We start from the raw sequence: 16692 nt of genomic DNA, 5'->3' as shown, positions 1-16692 counted from the left end.
GAAACGTCATTTTCATATGGTTTTTAATTATCTAAATAACACGAAACTCGTCTCGAAGCTACGGTCGATAACTTTTAGCAAGTTATCTAGTATTTTGTTTTAAACTTAAAATCATCGAATTTGGCAATATTTGGACGTTTGTCATTTAACTTTCCCTTATGTGATTTAAACCAAATATTGATGCTTTAGGCAATATTTCCCGTTTTCTTTGTTTCTATGCTTTAGGCAATATTTCCCGTTTTCTTTGTTTCTCGTTTTTCTTTGTTTATGTCATATTGATGCTTTAGGCAATATTTCCCGTTTTCTTTGTTTCTATGCTTTATTCAATATTTCCCGTTTTCTTTGTTTCTCGTTTTTCTTTGTTTCTGTCATATTGATGCTTTAGGCAATATTTCCCGTTTTCTTTGTTTCTATGCTTTAGGCAATATTTCCCGTTTTCTTTGTTTCTGTTTTGTACTAAAAACCCATATAGTTTAGTAATATTTTGACTTTATAATAAAAACTTAAAATCATGAACTCCATAGTAAACTCTATAGATTTCACATAGATATTTTCATCATTTGTATTGGAAACGTCATTTTCATATGCTTCCTTAGTGATCTAGAAACCATGAAGCTGTGCTTGATGATTTACCTATATGTATAAGACAGAGAGTAAGATATTGATAAGGAGAGAAGTCCAATTTTTATTGCATATATCGACGTTTTAACCGGATTAAAGCTGGTTTTACGTGTACATCTCCTTTAAGTAGTATAAGCTTAAAATCATGAACTCTATAGAAAATTATATTGAAAACACTGTTATTTTTATCATTTGTATTAGAAAAGTCATTTTCATATGCTTCTTTAATAATCTAATTACACGAAGCTCCGCTTGATGATTTAATTATATGTACTTCGTTAATACAGTGATTGATGAGGGGAGAAATCCAATTTTTATTGCATATAGTTTAATATCAGAAACTCTATACTAAAAACTGTTGAAGAAATTGTTATTTATATCATTTGTATTGGAAACGTCATTTTCATATGCTTTTTAATTATCTAAATAACACGAAACTCGTCTCGAAGCTACGGTCGATAACTTTTAGCAAGTTATCTAGTATTTTGTTTTAAACTTAAAATCATCGAATTTGGCAATATTTGGACGTTTGTCATTTAACTTTCCCTTATGTGATTTAAACCAAATATTGATGCTTTATGGAATATTTCCCGTTTTCTTTGTTTCTATGCTTTAGGCAATATTTCCCGTTTTCTTTGTTTCTCGTTTTTCTTTGTTTCTGTCATATTGATGCTTTAGGCAATATTTTCCGTTTTCTTTGTTTCTATGCTTTAGGCAATATTTCCCGTTTTCTTTGTTTCTCGTTTTTCTTTGTTTCTGTCATATTGATGCTTTATGCAATATTTCCCGTTTTCTTTGTTTCTATGCTTTAGGCAATATTTCCCGTTTTCTTTGTTTCTCGTTTTTCTTTGTTTCTGTCATATTGATGCTTTAGGCAATATTTCCCGTTTTCTTTGTTACTATGCTTTAGGCAATATTTCCCGTTTTCTTTGTTTCTCGTTTTTCTTTGTTTCTATCATATTGATGCTTTAGGCAATATTTCCCGTTTTCTTTGTTTCTATGCTTTAGGCAATATTTCACGTTTTCTTTGTTTCTGTTTTGTACTAAAAACCCATATAGTTTAGTAATATTTTGACTTTATAATAAAAACTTAAAATCATGAACTCCATAGTAAACTCTATAGATTTCACATAGATATTTTCATCATTTGTATTGGAAACGTCATTTTCATATGCTTCCTTAATGATCTAGAAACCATGAAGCTGTGCTTGATGATTTACCTATATGTATAAGACAGAGAGTAAGATATTGATAAGGAGAGAAATCCAATTTTTATTGCATATATCGACGTTTTAGCCGGATTAAAGCTGGTTTTACGTGTACATCTCCTTTAAGTAGTATAAGCTTAAAATCATGAACTCTATAGAAAATTATATTGAAAACACTGTTATTTTTATCATTTGTATTAGAAAAGTCATTTTCATATGCTTCTTTAATGATCTAATTACACGAAGCTCCGCTTGATGATTTAATTATTTGTACTTCGTTAATACAGTGATTGATGAGGGGAGAAATCCAATTTTTATTGCATATAGTTTAATATCAGAAACTCTATAGTAAAAACTGTTGAAGAAATTGTTATTTTTATCATTTGTATTGGAAACGTCATTTTCATATGGTTTTTAATTATCTAAATAACACGAAACTCGTCTCGAAGCTACGGTCGATAACTTTTAGCAAGTTATCTAGTATTTTGTTTTAAACTTAAAATCATCGAATTTGGCAATATTTGGACGTTTGTCATTTAACTTTCCCTTATGTGATTTAAACCAAATATTGATGCTTTAGGCAATATTTCCCGTTTTCTTTGTTTCTATGCTTTAGGCAATATTTCCCGTTTTCTTTGTTTCTCGTTTTTCTTTGTTTATGTCATATTGATGCTTTAGGCAATATTTCCCGTTTTCTTTGTTTCTATGCTTTATTCAATATTTCCCGTTTTCTTTGTTTCTCGTTTTTCTTTGTTTCTGTCATATTGATGCTTTAGGCAATATTTCCCGTTTTCTTTGTTTCTATGCTTTAGGCAATATTTCCCGTTTTCTTTGTTTCTGTTTTGTACTAAAAACCCATATAGTTTAGTAATATTTTGACTTTATAATAAAAACTTAAAATCATGAACTCCATAGTAAACTCTATAGATTTCACATAGATATTTTCATCATTTGTATTGGAAACGTCATTTTCATATGCTTCCTTAGTGATCTAGAAACCATGAAGCTGTGCTTGATGATTTACCTATATGTATAAGACAGAGAGTAAGATATTGATAAGGAGAGAAGTCCAATTTTTATTGCATATATCGACGTTTTAACCGGATTAAAGCTGGTTTTACGTGTACATCTCCTTTAAGTAGTATAAGCTTAAAATCATGAACTCTATAGAAAATTATATTGAAAACACTGTTATTTTTATCATTTGTATTAGAAAAGTCATTTTCATATGCTTCTTTAATAATCTAATTACACGAAGCTCCGCTTGATGATTTAATTATATGTACTTCGTTAATACAGTGATTGATGAGGGGAGAAATCCAATTTTTATTGCATATAGTTTAATATCAGAAACTCTATACTAAAAACTGTTGAAGAAATTGTTATTTATATCATTTGTATTGGAAACGTCATTTTCATATGCTTTTTAATTATCTAAATAACACGAAACTCGTCTCGAAGCTACGGTCGATAACTTTTAGCAAGTTATCTAGTATTTTGTTTTAAACTTAAAATCATCGAATTTGGCAATATTTGGACGTTTGTCATTTAACTTTCCCTTATGTGATTTAAACCAAATATTGATGCTTTATGGAATATTTCCCGTTTTCTTTGTTTCTATGCTTTAGGCAATATTTCCCGTTTTCTTTGTTTCTCGTTTTTCTTTGTTTCTGTCATATTGATGCTTTAGGCAATATTTTCCGTTTTCTTTGTTTCTATGCTTTAGGCAATATTTCCCGTTTTCTTTGTTTCTCGTTTTTCTTTGTTTCTGTCATATTGATGCTTTATGCAATATTTCCCGTTTTCTTTGTTTCTATGCTTTAGGCAATATTTCCCGTTTTCTTTGTTTCTCGTTTTTCTTTGTTTCTGTCATATTGATGCTTTAGGCAATATTTCCCGTTTTCTTTGTTACTATGCTTTAGGCAATATTTCCCGTTTTCTTTGTTTCTCGTTTTTCTTTGTTTCTATCATATTGATGCTTTAGGCAATATTTCCCGTTTTCTTTGTTTCTATGCTTTAGGCAATATTTCACGTTTTCTTTGTTTCTGTTTTGTACTAAAAACCCATATAGTTTAGTAATATTTTGACTTTATAATAAAAACTTAAAATCATGAACTCCATAGTAAACTCTATAGATTTCACATAGATATTTTCATCATTTGTATTGGAAACGTCATTTTCATATGCTTCCTTAATGATCTAGAAACCATGAAGCTGTGCTTGATGATTTACCTATATGTATAAGACAGAGAGTAAGATATTGATAAGGAGAGAAATCCAATTTTTATTGCATATATCGACGTTTTAGCCGGATTAAAACTGGTTTTACGTGTCCATCTCCTTTAAGTAGTATAAGCTTAAAATCATGAACTCTTTAGAAAATTATATTGAAAACACTGTTATTTTTATCATTTGTATTAGAAAAGTCATTTTCATATGCTTCTTTAATGATCTAATTACACGAAGCTCCGCTTGATGATTTAATTATTTGTACTTCGTTAATACAGTGATTGATGAGGGGAGAAATCCAATTTTTATTGCATATAGTTTAATATCAGAAACTCTATAGTAAAAACTGTTGAAGAAATTGCACGAAGCTCCGCTTGATGATTTAATTATTTGTACTTCGTTAATACAGTGATTGATGAGGGGAGAAATCCAATTTTTATTGCATATAGTTTAATATCAGAAACTCTATAGTAAAAACTGTTGAAGAGAGGCGGCTGGGGACAGGGAGGAAATTGAGAGACGACCTCACTGTGGCTCGGTGAAACCGTCGAGTAGATCTTTCAGGTGGCTGAGGGCAGGAAGGAAAAGCAGAGACGAGGACTTGGGGGGGTAGGGGGTGTTGCTGGGCTCTGGATGGGTGATGGTAGGGGGGGTGTTAAGGTGGGTCGCCGAAAACGGAGATTCGACCTCAAACGGCGGGCTAGGATCCGTCCCTGATCCGACACAGAGACAGAACGGAGAGACGACCCACTGTGGCAGGGTGAGGCGTCGAGAGAGTCCTGTGAGGCGGCTGAGGACAGGGAGGAAACGGAGAGACGACCCACTGAGGGCTGGGTGCGTCGTCGAGAGAGTCCTGTCAGGCGGCTGAGGGAAGGGAGGAAACGGAGAGACGACCCACTGAGGGCTGGGTGCGTCGTCGAGAGAGTGTTGTGAGGCGGCTGGGGACAGGGAGGAAATTTAGAGACGACCTCACTGTGGCTCGGTGAAACCGTCGAGTAGATCTTTCAGGTGGATGAGGGCAGGAAGGAAAAGCAGAGACGAGGACTTGGGGGGGTAGTGGGTGGGGAAGGGCTCTGGATGGGTGATGGGAGGGGGGGTGTTAAGGTGGGTCGCCGAAAACGGAGATTCGACCTCAAACGGCGGGCTAGGATCCGTCCCTGATCCGACACAGAGACAGAACGGAGAGACGACCCACTGTGGCAGGGTGAGGCGTCGAGAGAGTCCTGTGAGGCGGCTGAGGACAGGGAGGAAACGGAGAGACGACCCACCGAGGGCTCGGTGCGTCGTCGAGAGAGTCCTGTCAGGCGGCTGAGGGCAGGGAGGAAACGGAGAGACGACCCACTGAGGGCTGGGTGCGTCGTCGAGAGAGTGCTGTGAGGCGGCTGAGGACAGGGAGGAAACGGAGAGACGACCCACTGAGGGCTGGGTGCGTCGTCGAGAGAGTGCTGTGAGGCGGCTGAGGACAGGGAGGAAACGGAGAGACGACCCCACTGAGGGCTGGGTGCTTCGTCGAGAGAGTGTTGTGAGGCGGCTGGGGACAGGGAGGAAATTCAGAGACGACCTCACTGTGGCTCGGTGAAACCGTCGAGTAGATCTTTCAGGTGGCTGAGGGCAGGAAGGAAAAGCAGAGACGAGGACTTGGGGGGGTAGGGGGTGGTGTTGGGCTCTGGATGGGTGACGGGAGGGGGGGTGTTAAGGTGGGTCGCCGAAAACGGAGATTCGACCTCAAACGGCGGGCTAGGATCCGTCCCAGATCCGACAAAGAGACAGAACGGAGAGACGACCCACTGTGGCGGGTGAAGCGTCAAGAGAGTCCTGTGAGGCGGCTGAGGACAGGGAGGAAACGGAGAGACGACCCACTGAGGGCTGGGTGCGGCGTCGAGGGAGTCCTGTCAGGCGGCTGAGGGCAGGGAGGAAACGGAGAGACGACCCTACTGAGGGCTGGGTGCGTCGTCGAGAGAGTGTTGTGAGGCGGCTGGGGACAGGGAGGAAATTGAGAGACGACCTCACTGTGGCTCGGTGAAACCGTCGAGTAGATCTTTCAGGTGGCTGAGGGCAGGAAGGAAAAGCAGAGACGAGGACTTGGGGGGGTAGGGGGTTTGGATGGGCTCTTGGTGGGTGAGGGGAGGGGGGGTGTTAAGGTGGGTCGCCGAAAACGGAGATTCGACCTCAAACGGCGGGCTAGGATCCGTCCCTGATCCGACACAGAGACAGAACGGAGAGACGACCCACTGTGGCAGGGTGAGGCGTCGAGAGAGTCCTGTGAGGCGGCTGAGGACAGGGAGGAAACGGAGAGACGACCCACCGAGGGCTCGGTGCGTCGTCGAGAGAGTCCTGTCAGGCGGCTGAGGGCAGGGAGGAAACGGAGAGACGACCCACTGAGGGCTGGGTGCGTCGTCGAGAGAGTGCTGTGAGGCGGCTGAGGACAGGGAGGAAACGGAGAGACGACCCACTGAGGGCTGGGTGCGTCGTCGAGAGAGTGCTGTGAGGCGGCTGAGGACAGGGAGGAAACGGAGAGACGACCCCACTGAGGGCTGGGTGCGTCGTCGAGAGAGTGTTGTGAGGCGGCTGGGGACAGGGAGGAAATTCAGAGACGACCTCACTGTGGCTCGGTGAAACCGTCGAGTAGATCTTTCAGGTGGCTGAGGGCAGGAAGGAAAAGCAGAGACGAGGACTTGGGTGGGTAGGGGGTGGGGTTGGGCTCTGGATGGGTGATGGGAGGGGGGTGTTAAGGTGGGTCGCCGAAAACGGAGATTCGACCTCAAACGGCGGGCTAGGATCCGTCCCTGATCCGACACAGAGACAGAACGGAGAGACGACCCACTGTGGCAGGGTGAGGCGTCGAGAGAGTCCTGTGAGGCGGCTGAGGACAGGGAGGAAACGGAGAGACGACCCACTGAGGGCTGGGTGCGGCGTCGAGGGAGTCCTGTCAGGCGGCTGAGGGCAGGGAGGAAACGGAGAGACGACCCCACTGAGGGCTGGGTGCGTCGTCGAGAGAGTGTTGTGAATCGGCTGGGGACAGGGAGGAAATTGAGAGACGACCTCACTGTGGCTCGGTGAAACCGTCGAGTAGATCTTTCAGGTGGCTGAGGGCAGGAAGGAAAAGCAGAGACGAGGACTTGGGGGGGGTAGGGGTTGGGGATGGGCTCTGGATGGGTGATGGGAGGGGGGGTGTTAAGGTGGGTCGCCGAAAACGGAGATTCGACCTCAAACGACGGGCTAGGATCCGTCCCAGATCCGACAAAGAGACAGAACGGAGAGACGACCCACTGTGGCGGGTGAAGCGTCGAGAGAGTCCTGTGAGGCGGCTGAGGACAGGGAGGAAACGGAGAGACGACCCACTGAGGGCTGGGTGCGGCGTCGAGGGAGTCCTGTCAGGCGGCTGAGGGCAGGGAGGAAACGGAGAGACGACCCCACTGAGGGCTGGGTGCGTCGTCGAGAGAGTGTTGTGAGGCGGCTGGGGACAGGGAGGAAATTGAGAGACGACCTCACTGTGGCTCGGTGAAACCGTCGAGTAGATCTTTCAGGTGGCTGAGGGCAGGAAGGAAAAGCAGAGACGAGGACTTGGGGGGGTAGGGGGTTTGGATGGGCTCTTGGTCTGTGAGGGGAGGGGGGGTGTTAAGGTGGGTCGCCGAAAACGGAGATTCGACCTCAAACGGCGGGCTAGGATCCGTCCCTGATCCGACACAGAGACAGAACGGAGAGACGATCCACTGTGGCAGGGTGAGGCGTCGAGAGAGTCCTGTGAGGCGGCTGAGGACAGGGAGGAAACGGAGAGACGACCCACTGAGGGCTGGGTGCGGCGTCGAGGGAGTCCTGTCAGGCGGCTGAGGGCAGGGAGGAAACGGAGAGACGACCCCACTGAGGGCTGGGTGCGTCGTCGAGAGAGTGTTGTGAGGCGGCTGGGGACAGGGAGGAAATTCAGAGACGACCTCACTGTGGCTCGGTGAAACCGTCGAGTAGATCTTTCAGGTGGCTGAGGGCAGGAAGGAAAAGCAGAGACGAGGACTTGGGGGGGTAGGGGGTGGTGTTGGGCTCTGGATGGGTGATGGGAGGGGGGGTGTTAAGGTGGGTCGCCGAAAACGGAGATTCGACCTCAAACGGCGGGCTAGGATCCGTCCCAGATCCGACAAAGAGACAGAACGGAGAGACGACCCACTGTGGCGGGTGAAGCGTCGAGAGAGTCCTGTGAGGCGGCTGAGGACAGGGAGGAAACGGAGAGACGACCCACTGAGGGCTGGGTGCGGCGTCGAGGGAGTCCTGTCAGGCGGCTGAGGGCAGGGAGGAAACGGAGAGACGACCCCACTGAGGGCTGGGTGCGTCGTCGAGAGAGTGTTGTGAGGCGGCTGGGGACAGGGAGGAAATTCAGAGACGACCTCACTGTGGCTCGGTGAAACCGTCGAGTAGATCTTTCAGGTGGCTGAGGGCAGGAAGGAAAAGCAGAGACGAGGACTTGGGTGGGTAGGGGGTGGGGATGGGCTCTGGATGGGTGAGGGGAGGGGGGTGTTAAGGTGGGTCGCCGAAAACGGAGATTCGACCTCAAACGGCGGGCTAGGATCCGTCCCTGATCCGACACAGAGACAGAACGGAGAGACGACCCACTGTGGCAGGGTGAGGCGTCGAGAGAGTCCTGTGAGGCGGCTGAGGACAGGGAGGAAACGGAGAGACGACCCACCGAGGGCTCGGTGCGTCGTCGAGAGAGTCCTGTCAGGCGGCTGAGGGCAGGGAGGAAACGGAGAGACGACCCACTGAGGGCTGGGTGCGTCGTCGAGAGAGTGCTGTGAGGCGGCTGAGGGCAGGGAGGAAACCGGAGATGGGGGGAGGGAGGTGCAAACCTGGACGGTTAGGCGAGAGGCTTACTCCCGCCGTTTACCCGCTGGACCTCGTCCAGTCTCCGGCAATGCTCCGGCACAGAGAATGCCTGGCCTGGCGTGACGGCCTGCTCCTGCCCGGTGTGTGGCGGTCGCGCCAGCAGTGTTTCTCGTGTAGCATGCGAGCGTTGCCGGTGTCGTCGGGAGCCGGGATATGTTCTCCAACAAAGTTACCTGAGCGAGTGTGCCTTTCTCCCTGTCGTCAGCTCGGGTCTGGTCGAATTGGGCCGGTGGCGCCGAAGAAGTTACCACCGGAGACCAGGGTCCAGTGGCTAGAGCCGGGCCCAACGGCTATTGACGAGTACCTTCCTCCGATGCAGGAAGAAGGTGTGTTCAGTCCCGCGGAAATCGGACGGCGGGTGCCGAATTTACCAGTGGCCAGCCGGGTCCAGGAGCTAGAGCCGGATTTGTCGGCTACTGCCGGGTAACCTACTTTGGATGCGGGTGCTGGCGTGGTCGGCCCCGCGGAAATCGGACGGCAGGCGCCGAAGATACCAGCGGCGAGCCGGGTCCCGGAGCTAGAGCCGAGCCCATCGGCTATTGTTGAGTAGCCGTCTTTGCCGGCAGAGCTGGCGTTTTCAGTCTCGTCGAAATCAGACGGCGGGTGCCGAAGTTAACAGCGGCTAGCCGGGCCCCAGAGCTAGAGCCGGACCCAGGGACTAAAGCCCAGCGGTGTGCTTCCGGTTGGGCGTTTGCGTTTTCAGTCTCGCGGAAATCAGACGGAGGGCGCCGAAGTTACGTTTTGCCAGCCGGGTCCAGTAGCTAGAGCCGGGCCCGGGGACTAGAGTCCCGCGTCGGCCTCCGACCCAAGTGCTTCTGTTTTCAATCTCGTCCAAATCGGACGAGGGGTACGGAAACGGCACAACTTAACCCGGGTCCAGGGGCTAGAGCCGGGCCCGGCGACTAGAGTCCCGCGTCGGCCTCCGGCCCAAGTGCTTCCGTTTTCAATCTCGTCCAAATCGGATGGAGGGTACCGAAACGGCGAAACGTAACCCTGACTCCCTTGCAAGTGCCTGGTCCGGTAACCCTATTGTCCTTCAAGGCTCTCAGACCTGAAAGGAATTGGGAGGCAAGTTCGGCATTCTGGCCGAAATCGAGCGCCTGAGTGTACCTTTTTCCAGAACTGGGACATGGTACATCAGGGGTTTTCGTGCTTAGACCACAGCACAGCGAGAGCTGGGCGACCATTTGAGCTCAATTTGCACGAAGTGACGACATCACCTTGACCCATTCGATATATATAGGGGAGACCTGGTGTCTGTGGCACCTTTCTCGTGGGTAACCTGCTGTCTTAGGGGACCATGCGAGGGAGACTACTGACAACTACCTGCGTCTTGGCGACATTCTAAGTCTCGTTGTTGCCAGAGGGAAGGAGCAAATGTTTTCCATTGTTTTGGTGCGTTGGCTACTTTCCCTTCCCCCATTCCACGGTGCTGGTTCTCGGTTCCGGTGCGGTAGCGAACTGTTTGCCGCAGACGTTTACCGGAGTAAATGGGGAACCAGCCTTTTACCTGTCGCGGGGTACATATGCCGAGGTATTTGGAGTCCGGTGTGTGAGTGACCGACCATTGCGTTCTGTTAGACATACGTAACATTAGGCGAAGGCGGCCCTCCTTGCACATGTCGTGTGGTTCCAGAGCCAGGCATCTCGGGTCCGGTGTGCGCGTGCGACCGATCTTGTTCATGTGTTAGACATACGTAACAGTGGGCGAAGACGGTCGGCGAAACTCGCGCATGTCGTGTGGTCCGAGATGGCCTTCCATGCACATTAGATATAGCTATATAAAGGGGGAGACTCGGTGGCTGGCTGACAACTACCGGCGTCTTGGCGACATTGTGTCTCGTTGTCGCCAGAGAGAAGGAGCAAATGTATTCCATTGTTTTGGTACGTGGGCTCCTTTCTCTTCCCCCACTGTTAGGGCGCTGGTTCTCGGTTCCGGTGCGGTAGCGAACTGTTTGCCGCAGACGTATACCGGAGTAATTGGGGAACCAGACGGTGTTTTGCCTGTCGCGGGATTGGATCACAGGTTCTGGGTTCCGGTGCGGTTGCGAACTGCTTCTCGTTCACCGGCGCCAATGGGGAACCTGCCTGTCTGTCGCGGGGCAAATGCCACATAGGCTGAGGTATTTGGAGTCCGGTGTGTGAGTGACCGACCATTGCGTTCTGTTAGACATACGTAACATTAGGCGAAGGCGGCCCTCCTTGCACATGTCGTGTGGTTCCAGAGCCAGGCATCTCGGGTCCGGTGTGCGCGTGCGACCGATCTTGTTCATGTGTTAGACATACGTAACAGTGGGCGAAGACGGTCGGCGAAACTCGCGCATGTCGTGTGGTCCGAGATGGCCTTCCATGGACGTTAGATATAGCTATATAAAGGGGGAGACTCGGTGGCTGGCTGAACCTACTACCGGCGTCTTGGCGACATTGTGTCTCGTTGTCGCCAGAGAGAAGGAGCAAATGTATTCCATTGTTTTGGTGCGTGGGCTCCTTTCTCTTCCCCCACTGTTAGGGTGCTGGTTCTCGGTTCCGGTGCGGTAGCGAACTGTTTGCCGCAGACGTATACCGGAGTAATTGGGGAACCAGACGGTGTTTTGCCTGTCGCGGGATTGGATCACAGGTTCTGGGTTCCGGTGCGGTTGCGAACTGCTTCTCGTTCACCGGCGCCAATGGGGAACCTGCCTGTCTGTCGCGGGGCAAATGCCACATAGGCTGAGGTATTTGGAGTCCGGTGTGTGAGCGACCGACCATTGCGTCTTGTTAGACATACGTAACTTGCAGGCGAAGGCGGCCCTCCTCGCACATGTCGTGTGGTTCCAGAGCCCAGGCACCTCGGGGTCCGGTGTGCGCGTGCGACCGATCTTGTTCATGTGTTAGACATACGTAACAGTGGGCGAAGACGGTCGGCGAAACTCGCGCATGTCGTGTGGCTCGAGAATTGCCTTCAATTCCTCCCTGGAGTGAGTAGTTTGTTTCGGCAGCAGCTCTCTCTCCACACAACCCCCCATCATCCTCCTTCCCGCAAGAGCATGATCCCGATGCTCGATGCAAACTGAGAACTGTCACTGCACACGCTGCGGCATCTCGGGTCCGGTGCGCGAGGCGAACTTGCATTCTGCTAGACATACGTAGCATTAGGCGAGAGCGCCCGTAATCGCGCACGTCGTGAGGCTCGAGAGGCCTTCAAAGCAGCGCCTCTGTATTGTGTCACGACGATTCCTTCCGATCTCCGTGCGATCACTTCTCCAGCCTACGACTGCACATCGAGTCAGCTATCGATCGGTCTGTGTGCATGGGAACAGAGCACCAACCTTCTTCCATGTCATGGGAAGGCTGAACAAAAACACTGTGGCGTCGCCTCTCTCCACCAACGAGGAGGCGACAAACCACACGGCACCTCGGATGCATTTCCGACGGTTCCTTTCATATAAAAGGGGTGACGCCGAGGAAAATAAGACTCGCGTCCCTACCAAAACGAAAAAGACCACCACCACCTACTCACTTACTACTGCTCCTCCTCCTGTTTTTCCAGCTTGCCGTGTTGAATGACGACAATGACGAGCAGGAGTAATCTCGGCGGGGTAGTTATGATCGTTCGTCCACGCGGAGTAACTGCTCTCCTCCGCCTCTGTTCGTCTAACGTATCGACATAACGCCATACTGTCGGGCTGCTAGAGAGTCCATAGTGAGATTTAACTTGCAAAGCAGGATTAAAACGCAAAACCGAGGGGAGCGAGGGGTGTGTGTGTCTTGTGTACTATATATCAGTAGTACTGTTGAGCTACCTGGTTGATCCTGCCAGTAGTCATATGCTTGTCTCAAAGATTAAGCCATGCATGTGTAAGTACAAGCCGAGTTAAGGCGAAACCGCGAATGGCTCATTAAATCAGCTATGTTTCATTGGATCTGTAAACCCACTTACTTGGATAACTGTGGTAATTCTAGAGGTAATACATGCATCACGTCTCTGACCGCAAGGGAAGAGCGCTTTTATTAGTTCAAAACTGGTCGGGCCTCGGTCCGTTAACCCACCCGTGGTGAATCTGAATAACTTTTTGCTGAGCGCACGGTCTCCGCACCGGCGCCGCATCCTTCAAGTGTCTGCCTTATCAGCTTTCGATTGTAGGTTATGCGCCTACAATGGCTATAACGGGTAACGGGGAATCAGGGTTCGATTCCGGAGAGGGAGCCTGAGAAACGGCTACCACATCTAAGGAAGGCAGCAGGCACGCAAATTACCCACTCCCGGCACGGGGAGGTAGTGACGAAAAATAACGATGCGAGACTCATCCGAGGCCTCGCAATCGGAATGAGTACACTTTAAATCCTTTAACGAGGATCTATTGGAGGGCAAGTCTGGTGCCAGCAGCCGCGGTAATTCCAGCTCCAATAGCGTATATTAAAGTTGTTGCGGTTAAAAAGCTCGTAGTTGGATCTCAGTTCCGGACTGACGGTACACCGCCTGGTGCTTACTGTCACGCTCCGAACAGCTAACTAGCCCCGCCGGCTCGCACGGGGTGCTCTTCATCGAGTGTCCCGAGTGGCCGGCACGTTTACTTTGAAAAAATTAGAGTGCTCAGAGCAGGCTACTTTAATGGCCTGAATGTCTATGCATGGAATAATGGAATAGGACCTCGGTTCTATTTTGTTGGTTTTCGGAACCTGAGGTAATGACTAATAGGAACAGGCGGGGGCATTCGTACTGCGACGCTAGAGGTGAAATTCTTGGACCGTCGCAAGACGAACTACTGCGAAAGCATTTGCCAAGGATGTTTTCATTAATCAAGAACGAAAGTTAGAGGTTCGAAGGCGATCAGATACCGCCCTAGTTCTAACCATAAACGATGCCAACTAGCGATCCGCCGGCGTTATTCCCATGACCCGGCGGGCAGCTTCCGGGAAACCAAAGTCTTTGGGTTCCGGGGGAAGTATGGTTGCAAAGCTGAAACTTAAAGGAATTGACGGAAGGGCACCACCAGGAGTGGAGCCTGCGGCTTAATTTGACTCAACACGGGGAACCTCACCAGGCCCAGACACCGGAAGGATTGACAGATTGAGAGCTCTTTCTCGATTCGGTGGGTGGTGGTGCATGGCCGTTCTTAGTTGGTGGAGCGATTTGTCTGGTTAATTCCGATAACGAACGAGACTCTGGCCTATTAACTAGTCGACGGATCTCCAGCAATTGGTGTCCAGTTCGCAACTTCTTCTTAGAGGGATTAGCGGCAATTCTAGCCGCACGAGATTGAGCAATAACAGGTCTGTGATGCCCTTAGATGTTCTGGGCCGCACGCGCGCTACACTGAAGAGATCAACGTGTTCTCCCCCTCCGAGAGGAGCGGGTAACCCGTTCAATCCCCTTCATGATAGGGATTGGGGCTTGCAATTGTTTCCCATGAACGAGGAATTCCCAGTAAGTGCAAGTCATCAGCTTGCGCTGATTACGTCCCTGCCCTTTGTACACACCGCCCGTCGCTACTACCGATTGAATGATTTAGTGAGGCCTTCGGACTGGCGCTCTTGGATGTTCTACCCCTCGCGTCTCGGCGCAAGGGGTTCTCGCCTCGAGCTGACGGAAAGATGTCCAAACTTGATCATTTAGAGGAAGTAAAAGTCGTAACAAGGTTTCCGTAGGTGAACCTGCGGAAGGATCATTACAGTTTGTGACGCGAGAGCTGCAACCATCGGCTCGTCGTCGTCGTTCGAGTGTTCTTCAATGCGAAGAAGGCAAGGGTAGCCTTGGGAGCCGCACCCAATTGCCGTGGGAAAGGAGAAAGCGGATAAACGGCGGGGAGATCAACACCCACTGTGAGACAATAACAGGTCTGTGATGTCGGACTGACATGACATGTCAGTCAGTCCGACCGGCGCAGGTCACAGTCCTAGCGCCGTATACTGCTTTAGAGTCATCTGTTGGGGCTCGCGACACCCGTCACCGACATCTTTCTTCCTTGTCCCCGGTCGCTCAGTGGCTTCCGGCACCCACACCATAGAGAGAAAGCAGCAGGCGAAGACGCTACTGCTCCTCTCGTTGACAGGGCCGGCGCCTGCTACTCTGGCGGCGTCTAGTGCTGGGTTTTCCTTGACACGCTTCCCAGTGGGCCCCCTCCCTCCCCGCCTTCACTCTACTGTAAACGTAAATGTACGTGTGCGGCAGAGGAGGAAAAAGGGGAGAGAGAAAAAAAGCATTTTATGTGTCTTCTAACCAAAGTCGGGCTCTTACCAGCCCTATCAAACCCCCCATACATTACGTCCTCCTATGATGGAGTGATAGACGGCCGACAGGCCTTAATAAAAACATATACAACTCTTAACGGTGGATCACTTGGCTCGTGGGTCGATGAAGACCGCAGCTAACTGCGTGTCGGTATGTGAATCGCAAGAATACCAGATACATCGACAAGTCGAACGCACATTGCGGCGGCAGTCCTGATATGTGTACTGTCGCCACTCCTGCGCGAGGGTCGGAATAACATCCATCGGGCGAGTAGCTGTTGCGGCCTCCATATTCTGCTCTTTGGCAGGCTCAACGATGCGCTTTGGCCTGCTCTGGGGAACGACGCCCGCCACTGCCCCCCGAATGAGAAGGCAGGAGGCAAACCGGGAGTCCCCCTAATATTTGACAAACGAGCCCCTAGCACACCTCATCATGCTGTGAAAGAAAGACGCTTTTCGTCCTATTTCTGCAACAGAGGCCTGCCGCCCTTTGAGTGAGAAAACACTCGACGTCTGCTGCGGATCCGATTGTCCCACAGACGTGCAGCAAGCAAAGCCGCCAGTTTCCACCCCTCCGTGGACTGGATGGCACAACACAAGGGTATGGCTAGAGGACCGGGTCGGAAGCGACATGCCATGCGTCGCCGTCCAGAGGTAGTAGTGTGCCAGGGAAATTGAACGCTTGAGGAACCTCCCGCCTATCACACACACTCTCTACGGACCGACTCAACCGGATTTCATTTACTTTGGCCTAGCAGAATTCGAGAGAGAGAAGAAATGGTGCCAATAACGCTCATGAACGAGTAAATTACACCAGTACACAGGTGCATGTATGAGAGAGAGGCGTGTGCGCACAGAAGTAGTGCTATACTACTACTGTTGTTATTATTATTGTTACAATTTCGTTGGCATGTGTGCACCCTAGTGGTAGCCGCTGCCACAGTTGTGGGGCCTATAAGCAACGCTTGCTGAAACCGAAGTGACGGCGTGTCTGGCGCAAGCCGTCAGACGGCCAAATTCGGATTTTCAGTGCGTTGGCTGGGGGACAGTAACAGCCGTGGCATCATCAGCAGCAGCCGCTGTGTTTGTTGCTGGTGTGGTGCGAGGGAGCGACCGCCTGTCGTCATGACGGAGGAGGTGCTGCTCCCGTGCTGTGCTTTGCCCCTCAGCAAAAGGCGTAGCCAGAGTGCTCGCCGACGGGTGGCGTCCTTGATTGATCAAATCAAAATGTGTGTGACTGTGTGTGTGTGTTTTTGCGCCGAGACCGCCCCTCGAGCGATGATCGATGATCAAATAAAATTTTAAACCACCAGCGCACGAAAAAAAAAACCCACCGTCGACCTCGTGTCGGGAGAGACCTACCCGCCAAATTTAAGCATATTAATAAGCGGAGGAAAAGAAACCAACAGGGATTCCCTTAGTAAGGGCGACTGAACGGGGAAGAGCCCAGCGCATAACCTCGTGTCTTAACCGGCACGAGGGGTGTTGCGTTTCGGAGGGTCCGGCACGCCGTCCCATACCGCCTAAGTCAAGCTTGAAAGCGGCCACTACC

At 49.7% G+C, this 16692-nt stretch overlaps 3 non-coding genes across 3 annotated transcripts in view; all 3 read left to right on the top strand.

Annotated features, from left to right (window-relative positions):
- Positions 1 to 12709: 12709 nt before the first annotated feature.
- Positions 12710 to 14581, top strand: LOC138361186 (small subunit ribosomal RNA). Its single transcript, XR_011226836.1, has one exon. It is a non-coding gene; the product is annotated as a small subunit ribosomal RNA (ribosomal RNA).
- A 648-nt stretch (positions 14582 to 15229) lies between these two features.
- LOC138361185 (5.8S ribosomal RNA) lies at positions 15230 to 15391 on the top strand. The gene has a single exon (XR_011226835.1). It is a non-coding gene; the product is annotated as a 5.8S ribosomal RNA (ribosomal RNA).
- Positions 15392 to 16477: 1086 nt separating this feature from the next.
- The window catches only part of LOC138361187 (large subunit ribosomal RNA), a 4358-nt gene continuing 4143 nt past the window's right edge, over positions 16478 to 16692 (top strand). Inside the window, exon 1 of the ribosomal RNA XR_011226837.1 lies at positions 16478 to 16692. This exon is cut by the window's right edge and continues 4143 nt beyond it. This is a non-coding gene — a ribosomal RNA (large subunit ribosomal RNA).

The sequence above is a fragment of the Procambarus clarkii genome, unplaced genomic scaffold (genome assembly GCF_040958095.1).
Source record: "Procambarus clarkii isolate CNS0578487 unplaced genomic scaffold, FALCON_Pclarkii_2.0 HiC_scaffold_244, whole genome shotgun sequence".
Lineage (NCBI taxonomy): Eukaryota > Metazoa > Arthropoda > Malacostraca > Decapoda > Cambaridae > Procambarus > Procambarus clarkii.
The sequence above is the reverse complement of the archived record's forward strand: the minus strand, read 5'-3'. Positions and strand labels throughout refer to the sequence as shown.